The 20,687-nt window shown below is 36.5% G+C and overlaps 2 protein-coding genes across 17 annotated transcripts in view; one reads left to right on the top strand and one right to left on the bottom strand.

Annotated features, from left to right (window-relative positions):
- LOC126853432 (plasma membrane calcium-transporting ATPase 3) overlaps positions 1 to 20,687 on the top strand; it is a 70,008-nt gene that overhangs the window by 3,401 nt on the left and 45,920 nt on the right. Inside the window, exon 1 of one of the 16 annotated variants that reach the window (XM_050599167.1) lies at positions 16,119 to 16,408. The exons of the other annotated variants lie outside the window; for them this stretch is intronic. The gene's annotated coding sequence lies outside the window, so the exon portion shown is untranslated. Of the gene's footprint in view, positions 1 to 16,118; positions 16,409 to 20,687 lie in introns of those variants that run through there. 16 annotated transcript variants of the gene reach the window in all.
- LOC126853434 (xanthine dehydrogenase/oxidase-like) overlaps positions 1 to 20,687 on the bottom strand; it is an 86,348-nt gene that overhangs the window by 34,271 nt on the left and 31,390 nt on the right. The window lies entirely within an intron of this gene.

The following is a 20,687-nucleotide window of genomic DNA, read 5'->3' as shown; positions in this document are numbered from 1 at the left end:
GTTTATTTTTTTTTGCCCGTCGAAATGTTTGGTGGATTACGTACGTCTCTTGACGAGACCTGAATACCATCAGAGCGCTTTCTTGACGAATGAATATATTATATAAAAAATGTAACAGAGCAATAATACGCTTGGAAAAATAGTGAGTCACCTCCATTGGATATTAAAGTGCGAACTGTGAAAATTTTTATATATCGCGAGCTGCGCAAATAAATTCATATCATAGGCAATCGGGTTAAAGATTTTCTAATTTTTCTTCCACAACATGTTCTAGAACTATAACGTTAACTAACATTAATGCTATCGTTAAATCTTACACGCGAAGGAGTATGAGAAGAAAAATTATCGCCATTTTTCCTCGACGAGATAATATCTAGACATAAAGTTCATGCGTTTTAAAAAAGTATATTTTTTTTTTTCTTATATTTTTTATATCTCTAATACTCTTTATATTCTTTTTATCGAGAGACACGGTCGCGCATCGAATTCACGCACAGCAACAGCGAGGCTGATTATATATTTATACACGAGCCTAATTGAGGATATCTTAGATTATCGGACTTCATCGATTAATGTCTCGAGCAATTCGCCTTTTTCAACCGTAATCGATAGATTGACGTCTTCTCCCTTTATTTATTTCTTTTTAAATATAAAATAAAATTCGAACACGTTTCTCGTGACAGTCGTATATCGCTTGTAAAATTAGGCAGGGTAAACTTTCCTACAGTGCACGTTCTGCCAAAGTGTCAGTATGAGAAAGCGAGACGAAAATAATGATTTTTGCCGGGACGCATGCCAAGATACACGAAGACCGATTAAGGGTTAATAACGTCGCCCGGAATAACGACCACCGTCAAGTGTTCCCCGGCTTGTTTATAGGATGTAGGAATTGCGGCGTAAGACTCTAAACCGCCGAGGCTCACGTCTCGTTCCCGGGAGATGGTAAACTGAGCGTAGCGCTGCAAGTAGAAATAGACAGTCGCTGTCAGACGCGCGCCTCGCGCTACCAGCTGATTGTGAGCCGTACTTGATCGATTAATCGATGTCGGGCGCTTCTTTTATTCGGGAGCCGATCATCTTTTTCAATCTCGAGTTCAATCTCGTCTTACTCGATATATCTTTCTTTCATAATATTTCATTATATTACTTCTATTTCAATATTTCTTTTATCTCTTATTAAATTTTTCACCAGAGAAATCGAGTTATTCGATATTTTTTACCGAACATGCTTGAATTATTACAATATTTTTTTCTCGATTAGCGGAAATAAGAGTCGACTCAATTTATATTTTTATACATAATGTTTATGAAAAACTTTACGCAAAATTTATGCTATTACTTATCTTTCGCGATGCACATCCTTGATAGAGATTCGACAGCCGGTATGTTATCGGATAATAATTCATTCTCTTCAATTCTCAATTTTTCAAGTACGCATATATTGTAATATACATATTTTTGCGTGCCTAAACACTTGTATCGGAGATTGGTGTTTGTTCGTTTTTCGAGTAAGAATCTCGCGTACGACTATTGTTTCTTCATCTATGATTGCGAATTATAAATAACACACTTGGCAATCTCTTTCCGTCATCGGGCTGTGAACCGGTTAAAAATACGATGCCGTATAATATCTAATGGTTATAAATACATCGAATAACGTTTATATCAGCCTCGCCAATCGCTAACTATTATTTGTAACTCGCGTTGCAGGGATGCAATTAAGTACATCGCGCGAAATCGCGTCTCGAGACGAGCCAATTCGTAACTCGGAGTCTGAATTTTTTTTTGGATACGATTCAGCACAACGCGTTCGCGTGCGCTATGAATACCTCGAAAAAGATGTTGAGGCATATACTGTGAATTTCAGATAAGTTAACGTCCAGTTAAAGATCAGAATAAACATTTGTTATTTGCTCTCGCGTATAAATATTTAAATGTTTTTTATTTTTGCTTTAATATATTATATATTTTTTTTTAATTTTTCAATTTTCAATATTTAATAACTCAGAAACTTTACATTATTTCCCCTAAAGTAATCTCTATACCTTTTATCGTTGAAAAAAAAAAAAACATTCCCAATAGTTGGAAGAGACATCCATTATAGTCTCTATGTACTGTTAATATAAGGTTCGATATTTACTCGCGGATGAATAACGCGTGTGAGTCGAGCTCGAGGAAGTTTAGGAAAAGATGGGGGAGAGAGAGAGAAAGGAAAGAAAGGAGAGAACAGGATGCCTCGCAGCGTCCTGTGTATGTATTTCTAGCCGCCAAACAGTGGAAGAGCACATTACACGTGTCTTAGTTATTTTTAATCCCCGACGAGATTACGTACGTACGTGTACACCAGACCTCCGTCCCATCCCCCGCGCACCGCCTGAGTATTAAAAGTTACGTACCTGCTACCTAGTCAAATTTTTCGTCTCGGTGGTCCGCGACGAACACCAGACGATATAGTGGTTAAAAATATCGCGGATACACTTCCCTCATAATTTCCGCACGTCCGACTGGTATTTACGGCATAACTCGATGACCTGATCCTTCCCCTTCCTCCGCATCGAAACATTGCGATCGCCGCAAGGAACGTTACAACAAGCAAACCGCGCGATGAGAAACACGATTCATCCATGTTTTGTTATCGCTTATTATTGTTACAACTTTAATCGTGGAACATCATTTCCAATGTGTCTTCAAATTAAATAATTAATTAGAAAAAGAAGACAAATCATAATATTCTGTGAGAAAATCTCACAATATTTCGCTCACAAAGCTTAAGCTTCTTATAGCAAGCGAGTTTTTCAATTTTGGCTTCCTCATAGAGAAAGATATCTCAAAAATTACGAAAATTACAGCATGTACAAAAGTTTCTCAAAAAAATCAAAATTTTATAAAAAAATGAACCTTTATTAAATTCAATACCAATCATCTTCTAACAATACTTTATTCATGTAAAAAAATTTAATATCTCAAAATTTACAAAAGTTAGAGATTGTATAATGTACATTTAAAAAAAATATGATTTTTTGACGTTTTAGAATATTCTACATACATTAGCATAGAAAAGTGGAATAAAAATGTTGTCACGAAAACAAAACTCTATGAGGAAGCAAAAATTATGAATATTTGAATGAAAAGAATTTTTTTGAAAGAAAAGATTTATATATATTTAAGATTTGAAACACGAAGACTGCTCTTCGAAAATAGAACGCCATTCACGAAGCGTATTCATGAATGCTCGATTGTGAGATCGTTGAATTGGAGCATCTTAAAAATTCGTTTATCGCGCCCGCTGAAATATTTCTCTAAGATAAATCGCGTCGTCCGATACGACGGAGTCACAGCGATTGATAATTGCCAATTATAAAATTAACGAAAGCGTGAAATGTTTCTCGCTTTCTCTTTCTCATTATCTTCTTGATGACTGGAGTGAAGAAAATTTCGCCCCATGATATACGTAACACGCACATCCTATACGTTAAAGAAACGTGCATTAATTATTGTTGGAATGTTTCACATGTCGCCTTGACCTTTTCTTGCGAACTGATATCGAAGTCGTCGTCTCATAGGATATTTAATATCCAATAAGAGCACAAAAATACACATATATACCTTACAACTCGGAACTTTGTTTCGTTCGTCTTCTAACAGGGGGAAAAAAAACAGGAGACATATAGATACATATGTCCCGGAACCATCGAGCATTCATTTAAATTGATTCCATATCGGCTGAAGAATTTGGAGGGATGTACCAGATCATTCAATTAATTTTAGGCTATTCTGTTTCCTCAAATCGATATACCCGAACGTAGAATTCCCTCGCGTTTTCGCACGTTTCCGCTTCCTGAGGGGGTTAATGGACATAGTTTAACACGTTCAATCGCGACTGACAAACTTGTTAATGAGCTGTGGTGTTGTTAGCACAGTTGCGGCGCATTAAAAGTATTTAGCGCTCGTATGTGTATGTGTGTGTGTGTGTGTGTACGTATAGCTCCTCCTTTCATCGTCAAATGAGTCATTCCTCTTGCCATTGTACCGTTTATTCGATTATGCATCGCGATTGAAGACGAATCGGCAAATTGTTCTCTCATCCGCAGATCATCGGTTCTCTTCTCCCTCGAAATATCTTGATTATCGCGATTATCATGGGATAATATTTTTGTTAAATTGTGATAAAGTTTTATTATTTATTAGCGACATGGAAATTGTAATAATTACGGTCATTTTTTAATTACGTAGATATTTTGCGCGCGAAATTTATATAATTTATTGAAGATTGCATAAAAAAAGGAATCTTTGCCATTCGTACCGCTATCTAGACGACATTCGGGTTCGAAGGGGTTAAAATCCCGCGGCTACCTCGATTTTCTCGAGATTTACGACGACGGCAAAATTCGCCCGGATCAAGGCAACAGTCTAATCGTCCGCTATTTTAATCCCGTTACTAATAATACCGTCTATTTTGCCGTCCGCGGAGCTCGCTTCGAGGAGGAACCTTAATCGAAGTTAATACCCGCGAAGGCCGACGTGGAACTTCAATTTCGAGGGAAACGCTGAATAATTGATCGGCGAATATATCTTTTCGACCGATGATAAAGCTAGCCTGCGCTTTCCCTCCTCCGCCCCTCAATGTCTTGTACCTTAACGAAAATCTTAATCCACATAAATTGCCGTTATTGCTAAATTATTATTATATCCTCAGCGCGATGGAGTTTCCTCTTGAAGTGCGGAATACTTTATTTGATTTCAATGAAGGATTAACGAAAAACGAAAAATTTAATATACTGAAATGTTAATCTAGATACTAATAATTATTGAGTCTCAAAATATTAATTTTTAATCTGAAGTAGACTTTGTTATGACGAGATTTTAAGGTATGTTATATATAAAACTGGCAAATGCATGAAAATTTTATAGATTGTTCCGTTATTTCTTCTGAGTATCTGCAAAACCTGAACACAATTCTCTTAACAACTTTAATTTCTCAAACATAAGAATTTTTTTTTTATATTGTGAGTTTTTTGCTACTATTGTACAGCCAAAACATCTTTAATTTGAAGACAAGTTTGAACACACACACACACACAAAATGTTAAATGTTGAAAAGCCGATAAATAGCGAGATATTCCTACGACAGTTTTGAGAAGAAAAAAATGTATGTGTATGTGGATTTGTTAAAGTCATCAAAGATTACATTATTATCAATATACACGTTTTATATGAGAAGAGCAGGGGCAGGGAATGATAAAATGCAATCGATGATTGATAAATCTTACAATTAGGTCGATCGCTCAATTTAGTTTGCGTCAGCCTTTTCACTCGTCACTTGATTGTGTTTACACTTTGCTTCCGTAATCTGATAATACATATAACGCACGTAGATAAAAAAAAACAACGTACTTAACCTGAATCAATTAGTTTCTAACGCATCCAGTTGATTCGTTCAATCCATTCTTGCAACGGAATGTTTGTCGTGTGAAACGATCAATCATTATCGCGTGATCGATCGTTCTTTCTTTCAAATTTGTAAAAATAAATTATTTTTCAACCATGTGTGTGTGTGTGTGTGTTAAATTGTGTAAAATCTGTAAATAAAAAAAAGGGCGAAACGTTTTAGGCGAATATTTCGTGTTATGATAAAATGATTCTTTTCCAGTCATCTAAAAAAATAATAAATTATATATTCTTCTGAATTTAAGGATATATAAAAATCGCTCTTTATGAAATTAAATTCAAATAAATTGATTCTTTTTTAATAATTGCGACGGTTGAATATTATAGATTTCTTGCATATAATAAATAAAAGAAATGCCTTCTCGCTGTGACATTAATACAGTGCTTATCTCGATTATATTGTGATTATTCTTTGATTGGTTATCAATTCGTCGGTTTTTCTTGCGACGCCCAAGTTTATTCCTCTTTATTCCTCTTTATTCGACTCGAGATCGTACGCGCCTTCGCTTTATCTCGGAATTATGTATATACAATGTGCTCTAAATTCTTCACGCGTTTTCGCGGCCGTCTCCGAAAATAGAAATTAATTTCACGTAATGCGCGCGTGTCAACGCGGGAACCTGTTTATTATGTATAATTATATCATATCTGAAATTTTTTTCTCCCTCTCTCTTTCGCGCTTTTTCTCCATCCTCTCTCTCTCTCTCTCTCTTTTTTTTTCTATCGCCGGTTCCTTGTCACTCTCTTCTCGCAAAGCGACACGGTTGATGTGTATGTGTATGTAGGTATGTGTTAATAATTTCTTTTTTCCTCGCTATTAAAACTTTTAAAAGCTGATAATTTATCTCGCGCGCGCGTTCTCGCAGGTTATTCTCAGCCGGGCTTTTTTCGCATTATTGTACCGATACACATGCGCATGTAATCCAATTTAACATGTAAATAGGTGAGATTATTTATATCCATCACTTTTTACACATCGTGGCTGTACGCGTGTAAAAATAGGGAAGAGCCGATGCTGCCGGTTGGATATCTCGCGTTAACTGTTAAAGGTATACACATCGTTATACTATATACGGCGATTAAAAGGCATCCGCGCAAAGAGCGCGCTGTGTAGAAAAGATTACGGGGACGGCATGATAAAAGTCTGTTAATCGTGCAGTGCCCACGTTTTTATCCGTCGCGTTTATCGATAATTTCTAACGAAACATTGACTGAAATTCAAGATGATTTATAAACGCCGAGAATACGTTTTCTACGTCGTTGTTTTTTTTTGTCACACATATAGGATAAATGAATTGTAGCCAGCTTTTTTTTTTACTCTCAACGATATATTAATTATTTTTTTCTAAATGAAGAATATTAGAGATGTGAGATATTTCTGTTTTCTAATTATAATAAAATATTGTATATATTTAAAGAGATATTTTCTTCATCAATTTTGTTTTTAATTGATAAGAGACGCTTCTCTGCAAATATCGAAATATTGAAATATTATTTTTAGTAAACACGAGTTTTTTTTTTAGATTATTAACATTTCTTTTTCGTTATATAGAGTTTCGTTTTATCCAGAGTTATTCCTCTGACATTTACATCACATTTTATTTTACGTCTGCGATCTATGAATGTTTTGGTAAATTTAGCCGCATCAACCATGAGTATAGCGCGAAGATATGCTTTTGACATTGTCGGTGATGTATAGTCCTCGTATGCGAGAGAAGCCTCCTCGTGGAGGAGGAAGAGGGCGGACACGGCTCTCAAAGCTAAATTGCATTGTTTTCTGTTATGTACATATAAATATTATTTTATTATTGCGTGTCTCTCGTTGGCACGTACGCGAATAAAATGCTGACTCTGATAGTTTTGAATAACACCGCACACACCGTTAGAATACCAGTCACGATACGAATGACTTTTCCTTCCGTGCAAATGTTTCTGTTTGACATACAATGTTATGTCTGGATTTCAGTTGCGATTTCAAATAATTTTCCATCACCTGTGAAATTTACGTGGGATGCGCGCGAGCTCGCGGTTTGAATATTTCGCGATAAAATTTTCGCTCTTTGTGTTTCGGGCCGGGGGAGAGATTAATATGGGATTAAAATAATAACGATACAGTCATATAATATTTTATTATATGATATAAATTTCTCCTACGCGTTCGCGCGTCGATTTCACGAGCTCTGACGTTTAAAATGATCGAGATAGATTTTTATTTCGCGAGCACAATTGTCGTTGCGGGGATATGTAATGAGATCGAGGAGTGTATTCCCCGCGTTCTTTGTCAAGCCACGAGCTTCGTCATGTCAATGCATATTGCATTTTCTGCCGTTATATTGACATGACCTTTTAAAGGATTAATCGATATATGGACGCCTCGCGCAATAAGGTGTTCCGTCGACGACAGACAAGGACCGCGAATGCCACCGTCGTCGCTCTCGATAGGAATTATCGTAGAATCAGGTCGCGACTATTATTTATCCCCTTTCCAACGTTGGGATTCGGGTCAATCGATCCGATATCGGTTACATACTTACATGCTTGACACTATGCGATGCCGCTTTCTATAAAACCGCGACACGCTTTATTTGAATCTCGTGGTGCCTATTCGACGCGCACCGAATATACGATTTCAGAGATTTCGCGTTTGTCATATCACTGATATCAAATTTTGATCTCGTGAAATTTTCGAGACCCCTCGATCGGGATGACATTGAAAAGACCGAGAATATAACGAAATTTGCATCAACGGCAAAAATAAAATGAGATTTCTAAAAATATATTTTGACAAAAAGAAAATTAAACAAAATTATACGAGGCGCATTTTTTTAAGTGAAGTCCGTCTTGAAATAAGAAAAGGATCGTGAAACAAAAATAATTTTTATTAGCTAAAAAATATCTACACATTTGCATTATTTTTTTCACATAGTCGCTATTGACCTTTACACATTTTTAAAATCGTGGCATCAGTTTTCTCATCCCATTGTCAAAAAAGTTTGCCATCAGAGTTTCGAACCATTTATTAACGCTGTTTTTTAGTTCATCATTGTCAAACCGCTGTGAAGCAAGTCATTTCTTTAAATGCAAAAACAGGTGGTAGTCAATTTTTACTTTTTTTGTCAAATCATCTGTCATGACTGTGGCCTGATCATTACGTTCTTCATCATGGCTATTCGTTCGCCTTTCTCGAAACAAACGATATCATCTAACTTTACAGTCGCTTACAATTTGGCCCATAAATCTCACAAAGTTGCTTGTAAATTTCAGCATTTCGCTATTGTTTTTTGCTAACAAAAACTGGATCACAGCGTGAACTTCACGGTTGATGGGATTATTTATTGTAGCACTCATTGTAAATTACTCACACGTGGTTTCAAAGACATTACTTTAAAAAACGCGCTCGTATATCAATCATATTATATTTATTTCGTACAGTAATAGTACATGTGTGAGAGTATCTATGATATTGATTATCAAAACACAATGATCTAATCTGGAAAAATTGCCTCCAAGGAAAATTGCTTCGATGCTGATTTTCGTGGAAAAGAAAACTCGACTTTGCCGATGCATTGTTATCCCTATAAAATTTTTCTTTTATAATCTCCTGTTGCTTGTGCAGCCATCGCGGCCTCAGCGATCGTCGCATCTCGTTGAGAGCCGAAACGCGTTTCTCATTGCGAGCTGCGAATGTCAATCGCGATGATTTCTGAGAAAAGCCTCTCGCGCGCGCGCGCGCGTTTAAGATCGACGCGTTGCATATTAAATGTGGCGACGATCATCACTTCTCTCGCCGTTGCATAATTTTGCCACCGTTAACACGCGATGCGATTGCACGGCGAGACGATAAATATAATGTTCCTCGTTATTATTTTTCTACGATAAATGGTATGCGTGGATGCAGTCAGGGCCATCTCATCACGCGTGTAAACAGATTCATCGTTTTTGAGTAGGCGATGAGAAGAGAAGGTAAGATTTTTCAAATCAAAATTGTTAAAATTATTAATAGATCTTCGTTACGAACCAAGCGTATAAATCGCCGAACAAATGAAATTCCTATTGAAGACTTAATTTATTATTCCGAGAGATGCTATAAAATTAAGCTACCTGTCTGACGTCCGCGAATACATCAGGCTCTTGTTGTATAATTTGCGATAAGATAATGAATTATCACAGAGGCATATTTTATCTAAATTTTTCCTTCATACACGCTACTTATAAGTATCTGTGCGCTTTTTTTTTTTTTTATCGCGCACGCGTTTAAAAAGATTCACTTCATACTTATCGGAATAAAGGACTGGAAGGTAAAAATGTACAGAATTGTACGCCACTGTTTCTGTCCTTTCATTCCAACAAACTCTACCATTATGAATCCGGATACGTGCATTCATATGCAATGCACAGCAATTTCTCGGCCGACGATTATTACAAAGTACTCTTCAGCATCATTCCACGTCTCGTGGAAAGAATACGCTGGCGTACGATTGCCGCACGTAAAACCGCGATAAGCGGTTCGTTTGCATTTTCTGAAGCAGATAATGCTGATTCATTTTCGGAGCGAGAGATTCTCTTTTTCCATTGTACGTCAATATAGAACAAGCTTCAGAGATACCGATACGCCGAGGACAATATCTCGGAAATATATCAACGAATATTGACATTGTAAAACGATGTATTTGATTGAAAGTGGAAGAAAAGAATATTGTTGAAGATTGAGATAGAGTATATGTATAAAAAAAAAAGTATTGATAAAAAAGCAATATATATTTACATATTTTTAATAATTACATGTCATATACAATATAATTTATATTACAGGAGAAATCAAATATAAAAATCGAATTTTTTCCAAAAACTCTTTATTCGATCAAAATATTTCCAACGCGCATCCAAGTCGTTTTTCTACATAATTTCCACTAACACCTAAACACTTTTGTCACCAGATTGGCAGTTTTTTTATGACACGAAAATTATAATTATGAAATAAGGAAAAGAGATGGCATACATTTTTCCTAAATAATAACGATAATGATATAAAGTCTATCTCTTTATGCATATGTGTACACTCTCATAAATAAGGAATTGTAATATTGATACTTATGGATGCTCGTAAATTGTTATTTTAATATCAACGTCGTATCGGTATACTGAAAAAGTATAGCCATCGGGGATTAGAAATGGTGTAATTTCGTGGACGGGTTCGATTACGGTTCTCGGCCGCAGGCGACCCAACAGGCGTCGCATTTCCATTGCGGGGGAAAACACGCGGGGGATCATTTTCGCGTGTCGATCCGGGAAGCGGAATCCGAGCTCGCTCCGAAATTATAGATCTCTCCCCGCTGACGGTATACCCTTGATCAGGATCGCGTAACCGATCGGGACAAGCCACCACCATCGCCGACGTCTTACAAACAGATACGCCCGTTTGTCGACTCTCTCGTCAGAGCGATTGACGTCAGTTCGGTGTCTTACGACAACCGGTGAGTTTACATGACAATTATTTTAACGCGTTATCGTGGCATTGCGCGATGATAGCGCGGGCCTCTCCGGTATCTTGATTACCTGTCAAGTCTTTTATCGAGAGCTCTTCGAGCTCGCGTGAAAGAAGATTATTTTCAGGTCGCTACTTGCCTGATTCTCTATTCTAGGAAATAAGCCCCTGTCATATAAATTCCCGGATCTTTAGTCTTTGGACTAAACCCCTAGTTTTACCTAGTGGCCGACGACGAATCTACGAAGACTCAAGCCGAGCTGATTATCGGATTTACTGCCATGTCAGAGCAAGTAGTTGAGCGTAGACAATCGACTGATGATCGTGTAATTGTTTGACGCCAATTAACAATTCTCGTATGAATATTCAGTTCCCGGCCGTTCGTCAAAATCAAATCGTATCATTTCAAACAAATTTATGATTATCAACGAAATTCGTATGGAAATTATTTCATTCTGGAAAATTAATTAATCTTGCCGAAAAAATTAAATATAGGCTACTCATATTCTGTAAATTACGACTACTTGTAATTTGTAACTTTAAATCCTCAGAAGATCAGACGTGTAAATAAAGTGAGACAAATATTTTACAACCGAGTACGAAAGCGTATGGATTTTATATACGCGTCACGTTTCCATTTAACGAAAAATTTATTCTATTTATCCATCTGCATATTAAACATTAATTAACGAGTTAACGAATGATGTTAAATATAATGTTACTCGTTGCAATTAATGGCGCTTGTGTGATCCTTTATTTATTTTGTCTAATGTATTAGAGAAGAACATAAGCTACTTTTCTCTACTTTATTCAAAGTATTATTAATGGACATTTTTCCTCTGATCTGTGATACTGTATCTCATATCTATATGCAAATTAGAAATGTCCTGACCTAATTTCGGCCCTACAGTAGTGTAGGTCGACGCGCATAGATCAGTAGTGTAGATCGATGGCTGGCCTCGTCGATTAAAATATTTTTTTATCAACAAGATGATCTTTTATTTCAAAAAATATATCACTACATTATTAAATGAAAAATCTCAATTAATAATGTATAATAACATAGTGCATACAATTTCTTGAATCGAAAATCTCATTTAATGGCAAATAATGTGTGATTCTACTATTCCTCAGAGGATAATATGTTTTAATTAACATAATTAAGGCCACAATAATAATACGATACAAATTAGATTTATGCAGAATTAAATTCGCACAATAGTGATTTCGATATCTAGAATGCCTAGCCCAGGTTCATCGATCGAAAACACTAAATCCTTATAAAGAGAGATTCTCGGAAAACAGGAACGACGTGACGACGTCAGCGCTTACGTCGATATTTTTTAATTAACCGACTCAATTGTCCATTGTTACGACGATTTAAACAGATCTCGGAATTCAAGTACGCCAGTACGATTTTTCGTGGAAACATTAGTTTGGGTAAATAAATTATTAATCGCGAGTTGCGCGTGTGTGTATCTCTTGATTTATTACCCGCGTTTTGCATCGCGAAATTTTTCCCAATAAATGATCGGTAGTAGTGCTTAATTAATTTATATTAATTACACGTCGTCGATACTTTGCCTCTTTCTCCCTTGACCCATAAACACACTTTTGAATCTTTATGAATAATTAATTAATCGCAAAATGGTTACGCGAAACTCGTTCCGTAAAAAAGTGACAATGTAAAAAGCTATCGAATTAATGGCGATCGGATATCATGGATTCGCGAATCGCACAGATGTTCGTTAACATAATTATAAAGCGCGACTGTACTCCCGGGAGTTTATGGCCGCAATTAGTCACGGGAAATGAATGCCGCCGATGACGATTCATGGACGGACGGATCGTGACGTAAGAGTGGAGATTATAAAGCGTTACGCGAGTGCGGCTCTATTAAATGTCAAAACTACATCTAAATATACGTACAAGCGAGCACAAATATGAATGCGAATAAATATACAAATAAGTGTATCGAAATCGATTTCTCTCAAATCGAAACGTAAATTATTATTCATTTCGCTTCATTTCTCGAAACGAGACTGTTATACGAACAGGAAAATTCTTCGAAGCATTAAATTGTGTTTTAATTGTACGACGAAATTGAGATTTATATAAGTAGAGCTTTTTATTTAACCTTGGCAGATAAATGTAGGAAATAATGCAAAAATTTTAAAGATACGGAAACATCTCTGTAACAGTGTAGATCGATATCATTAAATATCTCGTTTCTGACGTCAATTAATGTGCGATGTCCTTTAAAAAAAATATTATCAAAAAATAATTTGGAGATTACGATCGATAATGTCAATCTTTTCAATGATGTCCAATACGCGATCGCGATAAATCCATCTAAATAAGATAAATCGCGAGCGTAAGATTTTTTTGCTCCACAATAAACCGCGTCTGTTTATCACGATTATTTCATAATTTAATTAAAATTGTTTAATTATACGATTACGCTATCGTACAATAATAATGCAACAATTTAATCTTGCGCAACAAAGTAATTGTGCCTTATCGTTGCTCAGTTACTTTCTTCTTCATTAGACACCGTATATGTTAACTATATATATAAAAGAAATTATTTTTTTTTTTTTTTTTTTTACTTTGTGTATCCAGTATGTTTCAGAAGCTCTTTGGGATATATATAATGTAAATATATATATATATATATTTTTTATAATTTTTGTATGCTTAACTAATAAAATATTCTATTTAAAAATATTTATAATACTTAACAATAAGTTAGGCACGCGGATTTTCTTTGTAGAACACCCTGTACAAATGGCGCACGGATGGGTGCGCCAGTTCGACAGAGTTAGAGCACACGCACGAAGACAGCGCGACGCTATTTTTAATCACGAGCGAGCCTGCTAAATGGAATTACTTTGTCTTTTGCCGTTCCACGAAATGCATCCGCCGCGTTAATACGCGCGTAAAAACCCGATGACATTTTTATTCGAATTTATGGCGACTTTGAAAAATAATGCATCAGGAAGGGCGCGTTCGATCCGCCGCTCCGCCAGAATTTTCGAGGCAAAGCATTCATTTCGTATCACATAGAAAAAACACATCTTCATTTTTCGTGCGTTAAATAGCTTTGAATACTTTTCTGATATCCATTATCGCTGTGGTTAATTAGTTCGAAAAATTAATAATCCATAAACGCGCTTAATGTCATGTATTTAAATATCCATTTTTATATTATTTTCTACTTATATAATCTTGTTTATACATTTTTAACTGATATTTATTATTATCGCTTTGAGCGATTTAAAAAAAAAAAAAATAATCATCTAACGATTTTAATTTCTAATATTCATCTGTAATTATGTCTCTATTCGTTTCTAGGAATTTTTAGATATCTTTCTTTCAATCTTTTAATTAAGATAATTGATTAACATCCGTCTCAGGAGTGGATGAAACTCGAAATTTAGTGAAGATCTTAGCTTAATTTAACGAACCAATCAAGAAATTAATTTCGATCAGATTAAAAAAGAATATTTCTTGAACACCGAGTTGAATACTTTGATTCAATACGTTTGCCGATATAATTCCTTTTTATTTCGAACTTCGAAGTAATTTCATAGATAAATCACTTATCTCTATTGTATCTCTAATGTACGCGTCTTAAAGTCCATGGCAAATAAAAATTCGTAAGCAGTAAAATAGATTGACATTTTTTTATTTGCTTGTGTCTTACCTGCTTGCTTTTTCTATACGTCATCGACTTAAATCTCTCAATTACACGCAATGTATTTGACGTCAGCCAAAATATCTTGCGAGCAACCGTGATAGAAAAGGATTGGTAGACAAAAGATAATGCAGTTTTATCTGAGCGTCTTCTCTCCGCCTCACTTGTTACAATCCTTCCACGTTACTTCGCCGTCTCGGCCTTTCCTCTTTCCCTTTTCTCTTTATCGGCGAGATAAAATTGTTCTGTTTCCGCGGGAAGCTTATATTATCATGAGGGCAATCGCTTCCCAAGGAAAACCAGAGAGAGAATAAGCGATCGGGAGATGAAAAGAAATGTCTCTCCCTAAGCACATCTCACGTAAAATGAACAGTGCGGATGAACAGTGAGGATGACTGTGCAACCTTGATCATTATCCGAAACGATCCTTGCAAACGACATTGTGACGAGCGAAATTGATTAAATTTACGCTGCTAACAGACGATCTCTCACCCTTTATCGCCTTCCTAATTTCGCTTCTGAAAAGAGAAAATAAATCGCTCGAGGGATTAAAAAATCGCAAAAGAAATAAAGTGCGCTGATAACGCGTTTTGTTTTATTTAAAAAAAAAAGATCCCATATATGTTAATAAATTCCGTCGTGCAAACAGCGGCAGAAGTTCGCGGGAAAGGAACGGCGATCTTGTCAAGCGTTTTCGCGGAAAAGTGAGTCACCCCGTGACTGGTCGCGCAGGAGGGGGGGATGGTAGAACAATTTTCCGCAACACTACACATCGCACCGAATTTTCCGACGCGACTAACAAACACCGCGGAATCCAATAGCACGCGAGAATGGATACTCTATGTCGCGTCTCTCTCGGTTTAAAAGAGACGCGCCGGTGCGTGTATTAGCGGCGATTACGTTACACGTGTGCACGTGAAAGAGAAAGAGAGAGAGAGAGAGAGAGAGAGAGAGAGAGAGAGAGGAGGGGAGGGGAAGCAACGATAAAGAGAAGTTCTACCCTTTCCCTGACAATTGGCACGCGTGGCGTGCTTTGATAGCAATGACACGTCTCTCTCTTCTGTCCTTCTCTCTCTCTCTCTCTCTCTGTCTCAACACAATTACGTTAGTGCGGTAAGAAAAATAGAGATAGAAAAAAATAGAGATGAGTAGATAAATGAATGTGTTTATTTCATTTAAAGATTGGAATCGCGAAAGATAAGAACTATTACAATACTTCAAGTTTATATATTTTATATGTTTTCATACGGAAATTAATATAATAATTTTCTCATTTCCATCAGAACCACCTTAATATTTTTCGATGAGATTCTCTTTTTTTTTAGACGCTATTTGAAATTTTTAAGAAAATATCAAATATTGCAGACAAAAACAAGAAATTTAATTTACAAAAACTTGAGATTTTCGCTCGAGAATTGACAATTCGCTAAAATGTTTTCATCGAACATTCACAAGATATCACTTTAAGATAAACAAACATATTGTGTTAAAATATTGAAACGTCATAAGCAAAGTGGGTGATGTAATGTCAACGGCCGTTCTTAAAGAGAGATGTGGCTTCAATCAGCTGTACGTACGTTCCTGCGTGTGTCGGCTAACGCGGTTGATTACGTGACACGGGACGGGACGGAAGACGCGGAAGTGTTCTGGACGGACGGCATCCGCAGTCCCACGTGGAGTCGTAGAAAGGTCGGATCGTCGCGCGCGGAGAAATAATACGGGTGTTTGCAAGCAACGCGATGTCTATGTATGTGTACGCACGTGCGAGTCGATAGCAGGTAAGCGCGATCGATATATGATCGCGGTGAAATATGAAGATGTGTAACAGGAATAAGGAACAAATAAATAAAAAAAAAAAAAGGAAAAGAGGAAAGAGGGCGAGACTACAATGTGCGTTCATGCGTGCGGGCTGGATCATAGATTGGCCGACCGATCGATGATGCGTGACATTTTATCGCATTTTATGCATAACACATGACAGCGGACAAGTAGATGTGTCACACGCGATTCAACTCCCGAGATAACGCACCTCCGCGTATTACTCTAATTTTCCATTCCTTTTAAGCAAAGTGAATTAAACGGATTAATCATTCAAACGAATTAGTGATAATCTTCTCAATTTGGATAAAGGCAACGGCTTTGATTGCTTTAATGGGAATCATCTCGTTGAAAGTCTATTGATACAGGGGGCTCGTGTTACGAACAAATATTTCTTCGTGTATTTTTTACACGCTTTTTATCATCTCAATTATGTATCGCGAACACATTGTCTTTTTTTTTCTTCTTCTTTTACTATCTTTTCTATGAGATACTTGGTTTCGTATTTCAGTATTTCATCGTTTCCCGGCTCGTATTCGGCCGCGAGGCAATTTTCGACATCTTGGCGTTTCGCCGAGGACCTCGCTTATATAGTGACGCGATATTGTTAACGAAGAATATCCTCCGCGGACGAGAATATTCGTCGAGCGTCATACAATAATAAAAATTGCGACTTTCCGGGTTGTAAAAAAAAAATCAACTCTTCCCCGTCGTGATACACATATTCGTATGCGATCCATAGATAAACAAGCTAGAAAAATCCACAAACGTTTGACAAGCCCAATGTTTTCGCGGGATGACGTCATGCGTGTTAGCGTGTGTAGGAAACTCTCACACAAATATTCAAAGCTCTACTTTTAATGAGTTCGCTTACACATACACGTGCTGGACCAACAAACTCGATTTTACTCTCGCGCACGCCCGGTTCATTTTATTTCCAGGTCGCGACTGTGTGTGTGTGTGTGTGTGAAAATCCGCGTGATTCGCGAGAAATCAATTTTCTAGAGATAAAAGGCAGACTTTTTCTATCATATCGCAAGAACAACTTATTCGGAAATTCGCGCGAGGACGGCTTCGCATTTTTCGAAGGCCGTCTATAATTAGTGGAAACATAATCGAAGCCTCGTGTGTACACTCGCGCTTCTTTATTCGTCGTTGATTTTACATGTTTGTTGCGCGGTTAATAGCGTGGGTTTTACATACGCGTCGTAATTATCTAGTCTATAAAAAAAAAAACAAAAAAAATGTGAATTGACGTGTGAATTGACGACTTCGATGCGGGCGCACTGAGAGATAATCTCCCTTATTATAATACGCGCGTGGGTAGGAATTTATGTGAGTCGGAGTAGGCGGTAATTAGAATGACATGTGATTCCTTAACCCTTCGCGGAATTTTTGCGTTATGCAAGAATAGAAAAAAAAAAAGGAAAAAAATAACACGAATATTGAATACGCGTTTTGAATTATCAATCCGACGTCTCGCTAATCGGAAATGCCGTACGTTTTTTTGCGAGGATTTATTATTAATGTTAAAAATACACACCCACACGCAAAGTCTTAAAAATATATTTATAAAAATGTGTACGCGATAGAATCGCAAAAGTGAAGTACAGATATTGTGACAAGTGTAATATATAGGATGTCTAATGTTTTGACATATTTTTCGAAGAACTGCGGTCGAGAATGTTCGCAATATTTTTCTCGATTCACAGATATTAGCATATTAATAGCGTACGTACGTAAAGAATCTTTTTAAGTTGGATAGAAACAGTGATGTAATCAAAATCTACCAATGAATGATCGAAACATGAATGACGCATCGAGACAGATACTTCCTATGATTGGAATTCATTATCCCTGTACGTTGAGAGTTGAAAGCATTATAATTTATTATGCAACACGTTCAGAAAACATCTGATATTTTGACAATTTTGATAATTGCCCAATGTTGTTAATTATCTCTGCTCATCTCGCCCTCTCTCTCTCTCTCTCTCTCTCTCTTTCTTCCCCTCCCATCTCTCTTTCTTTTTCTTTCTCTCGATTTCCTTTGTGGATTCTTGTTTTCTATTTTTGTTAAAAAATGTTGAAATATCTCATTAATATATACATATATAATATTAATGAGATATTGAGTAAATAACAGATTGAAAAACACGCGTTGAAAAAAGACGATTAGAAAAGGCAAAAATTTCTTTTCCTTAAACGATTTACGACTACTGGATGGATAACAAGAAATAATGCCATCCATTTATCAGATCAGAGGCGTCATAAATTTGGAATTTAACATAACGTCGCTTTATTACAATAAATTATGTTTTTTTTTGTTTTGTTTTGTTTTTTTTTTTTTACATATGAATCAAACGCATGTCAGACGTGTGTATGCAAGCGTGGCGGTGAAAGTGTTAAACAAATATATGCGTCATTCGCCGACGACGATATTGTTGTTCGCTTAACGACCGTATCGCGAACGCGAGTGAATGTTAGCCGGCGCGGTTTAATGTCGTTTATATCGATTTTAACCAGCGGAGTCGGCGCTTATAAAGGGGCGCCGTAAACATTTATTTACACGCCCTTTTCCCTTCATTACAGCCTCGCGCGCGTTCCTCGGCGCCAACGAGCGTGCCTCGCGAACATTAAAGAGGCGAGCCTTCTCCGGATTTTGATAAGAGAGAGAACGGCGATATTCCAGACGAAACACGCCAAGCGCGCGTGTGTGTGTACGTGTGTGACGTGTCAGAATGCCGAGAATGCGCGCGTGAGAGCTACACTTTGCGTAGGACGCTCTTTGCGATTCATGAATCATTCGCTGACTTCTTCTCTATCGCGTGGCGAGCATGTCCGATGATTAGTTGTGACATGTCACTACTTATTGTGCGCGTTCGTGAAACGCTTGTTTCTGCTTGTTTCATCGCACTTTCTTTGACGATCAAGTGATTAATCGGTCAGATTAATCATAGATTCGTATTTGCAAGATTTTTGATAAATCGTGTAATTTCTTTTTCAATATTTAAAATATATTATAATCCTTTTATAATATATTTTAAATATTATATTATAAATATAATATTTATAATATAATATTATGTATATATATATATATATATATATATATATATATATATAATATTATTAAGTTAATATCTATTAATTTAATTTATATATTAAAAAATATTTATATATTATATTTTATTATATTATATTTTTAAATAAAATAATTTTAAATAATATATTTGACAAGAATATAATTTTATACACTATAAAATATTACTTGAGATTAAAATTATTGTTCTCACATAAACTATTCCTATTATTGTTTGCTATTGATTTCACAGAATTTCTTTACAAAATTTCGGATACTCTTTAAATCTAAAATTTTGAACGCTATAACTTGATAACTTCACTCAGAAATAAATGATGAACGGGATTGGATGATGATTAAATTAAATCATGACACACAAATCTGGGTCACAATTTTTCGCGTATGTTTTTTTCTTTTATCCTCTTCTTAATATTCATGAAACTTTGAACTTTTGAAGCACCGTGCTTCCGCCCGAATGTCAAATATCCGGCTGTCTTAAGGATCTGACGTTTGACGAAGGACATTTCTCGTCTCAGCAGCGGCGAGTAGTAGTTAATAAAAAAAGGGAAACGATATTAACGTGACGGTGATATGCGGATGAATAATGAGAGCGACTCATGCAAAAGCAATTAAATTCGTTTAACTAAAGAGCCGCGTTTAAGCGGATAATAAAATCGCGCCTGGTTTCTAATTCAACGAACGTGCGTAAGCGGTGACATCATTTCGCGGTGTGACTCCACCTCTACCTGTATTTATACGACCTCCGGTACATAGCGTATTAATGACGATACGCTCCCGTGGCCGCGGTCACTCCTGAAAAAAGCGAGCCTCGACGACAAACCAGATACCTGCGTGCCTTCGCATAAAATGTCATCATCGCGACACGTAATGGCCCCGCGAAAGTACGTAATGGTAACCTTCGTTTCTCTCTCTCTCGCGATCGCAGGATTCTCAGTGATCACCGTTCGTATATTTATAGCATTGTGTGAGACGCGTAGACTTAGACTATGCCTCGGGACACAATTAGTTGTCGGATCGTTGAGTACACTAGGAGTTTGAGTCATGTTCGTGAATTGAATCACTCGAAATTTATTCAATTAATTTAATATGAATGAGAGAGAGAGAGAGAAAGTACGCGCGTAAACAATTAAAAGCACATA

This window comes from Cataglyphis hispanica, chromosome 12 (genome assembly GCF_021464435.1).
Source record: "Cataglyphis hispanica isolate Lineage 1 chromosome 12, ULB_Chis1_1.0, whole genome shotgun sequence".
Taxonomy (NCBI): Eukaryota; Metazoa; Arthropoda; class Insecta; order Hymenoptera; family Formicidae; genus Cataglyphis; species Cataglyphis hispanica.
This window is presented reverse-complemented; position numbering and strand designations above follow the sequence as displayed.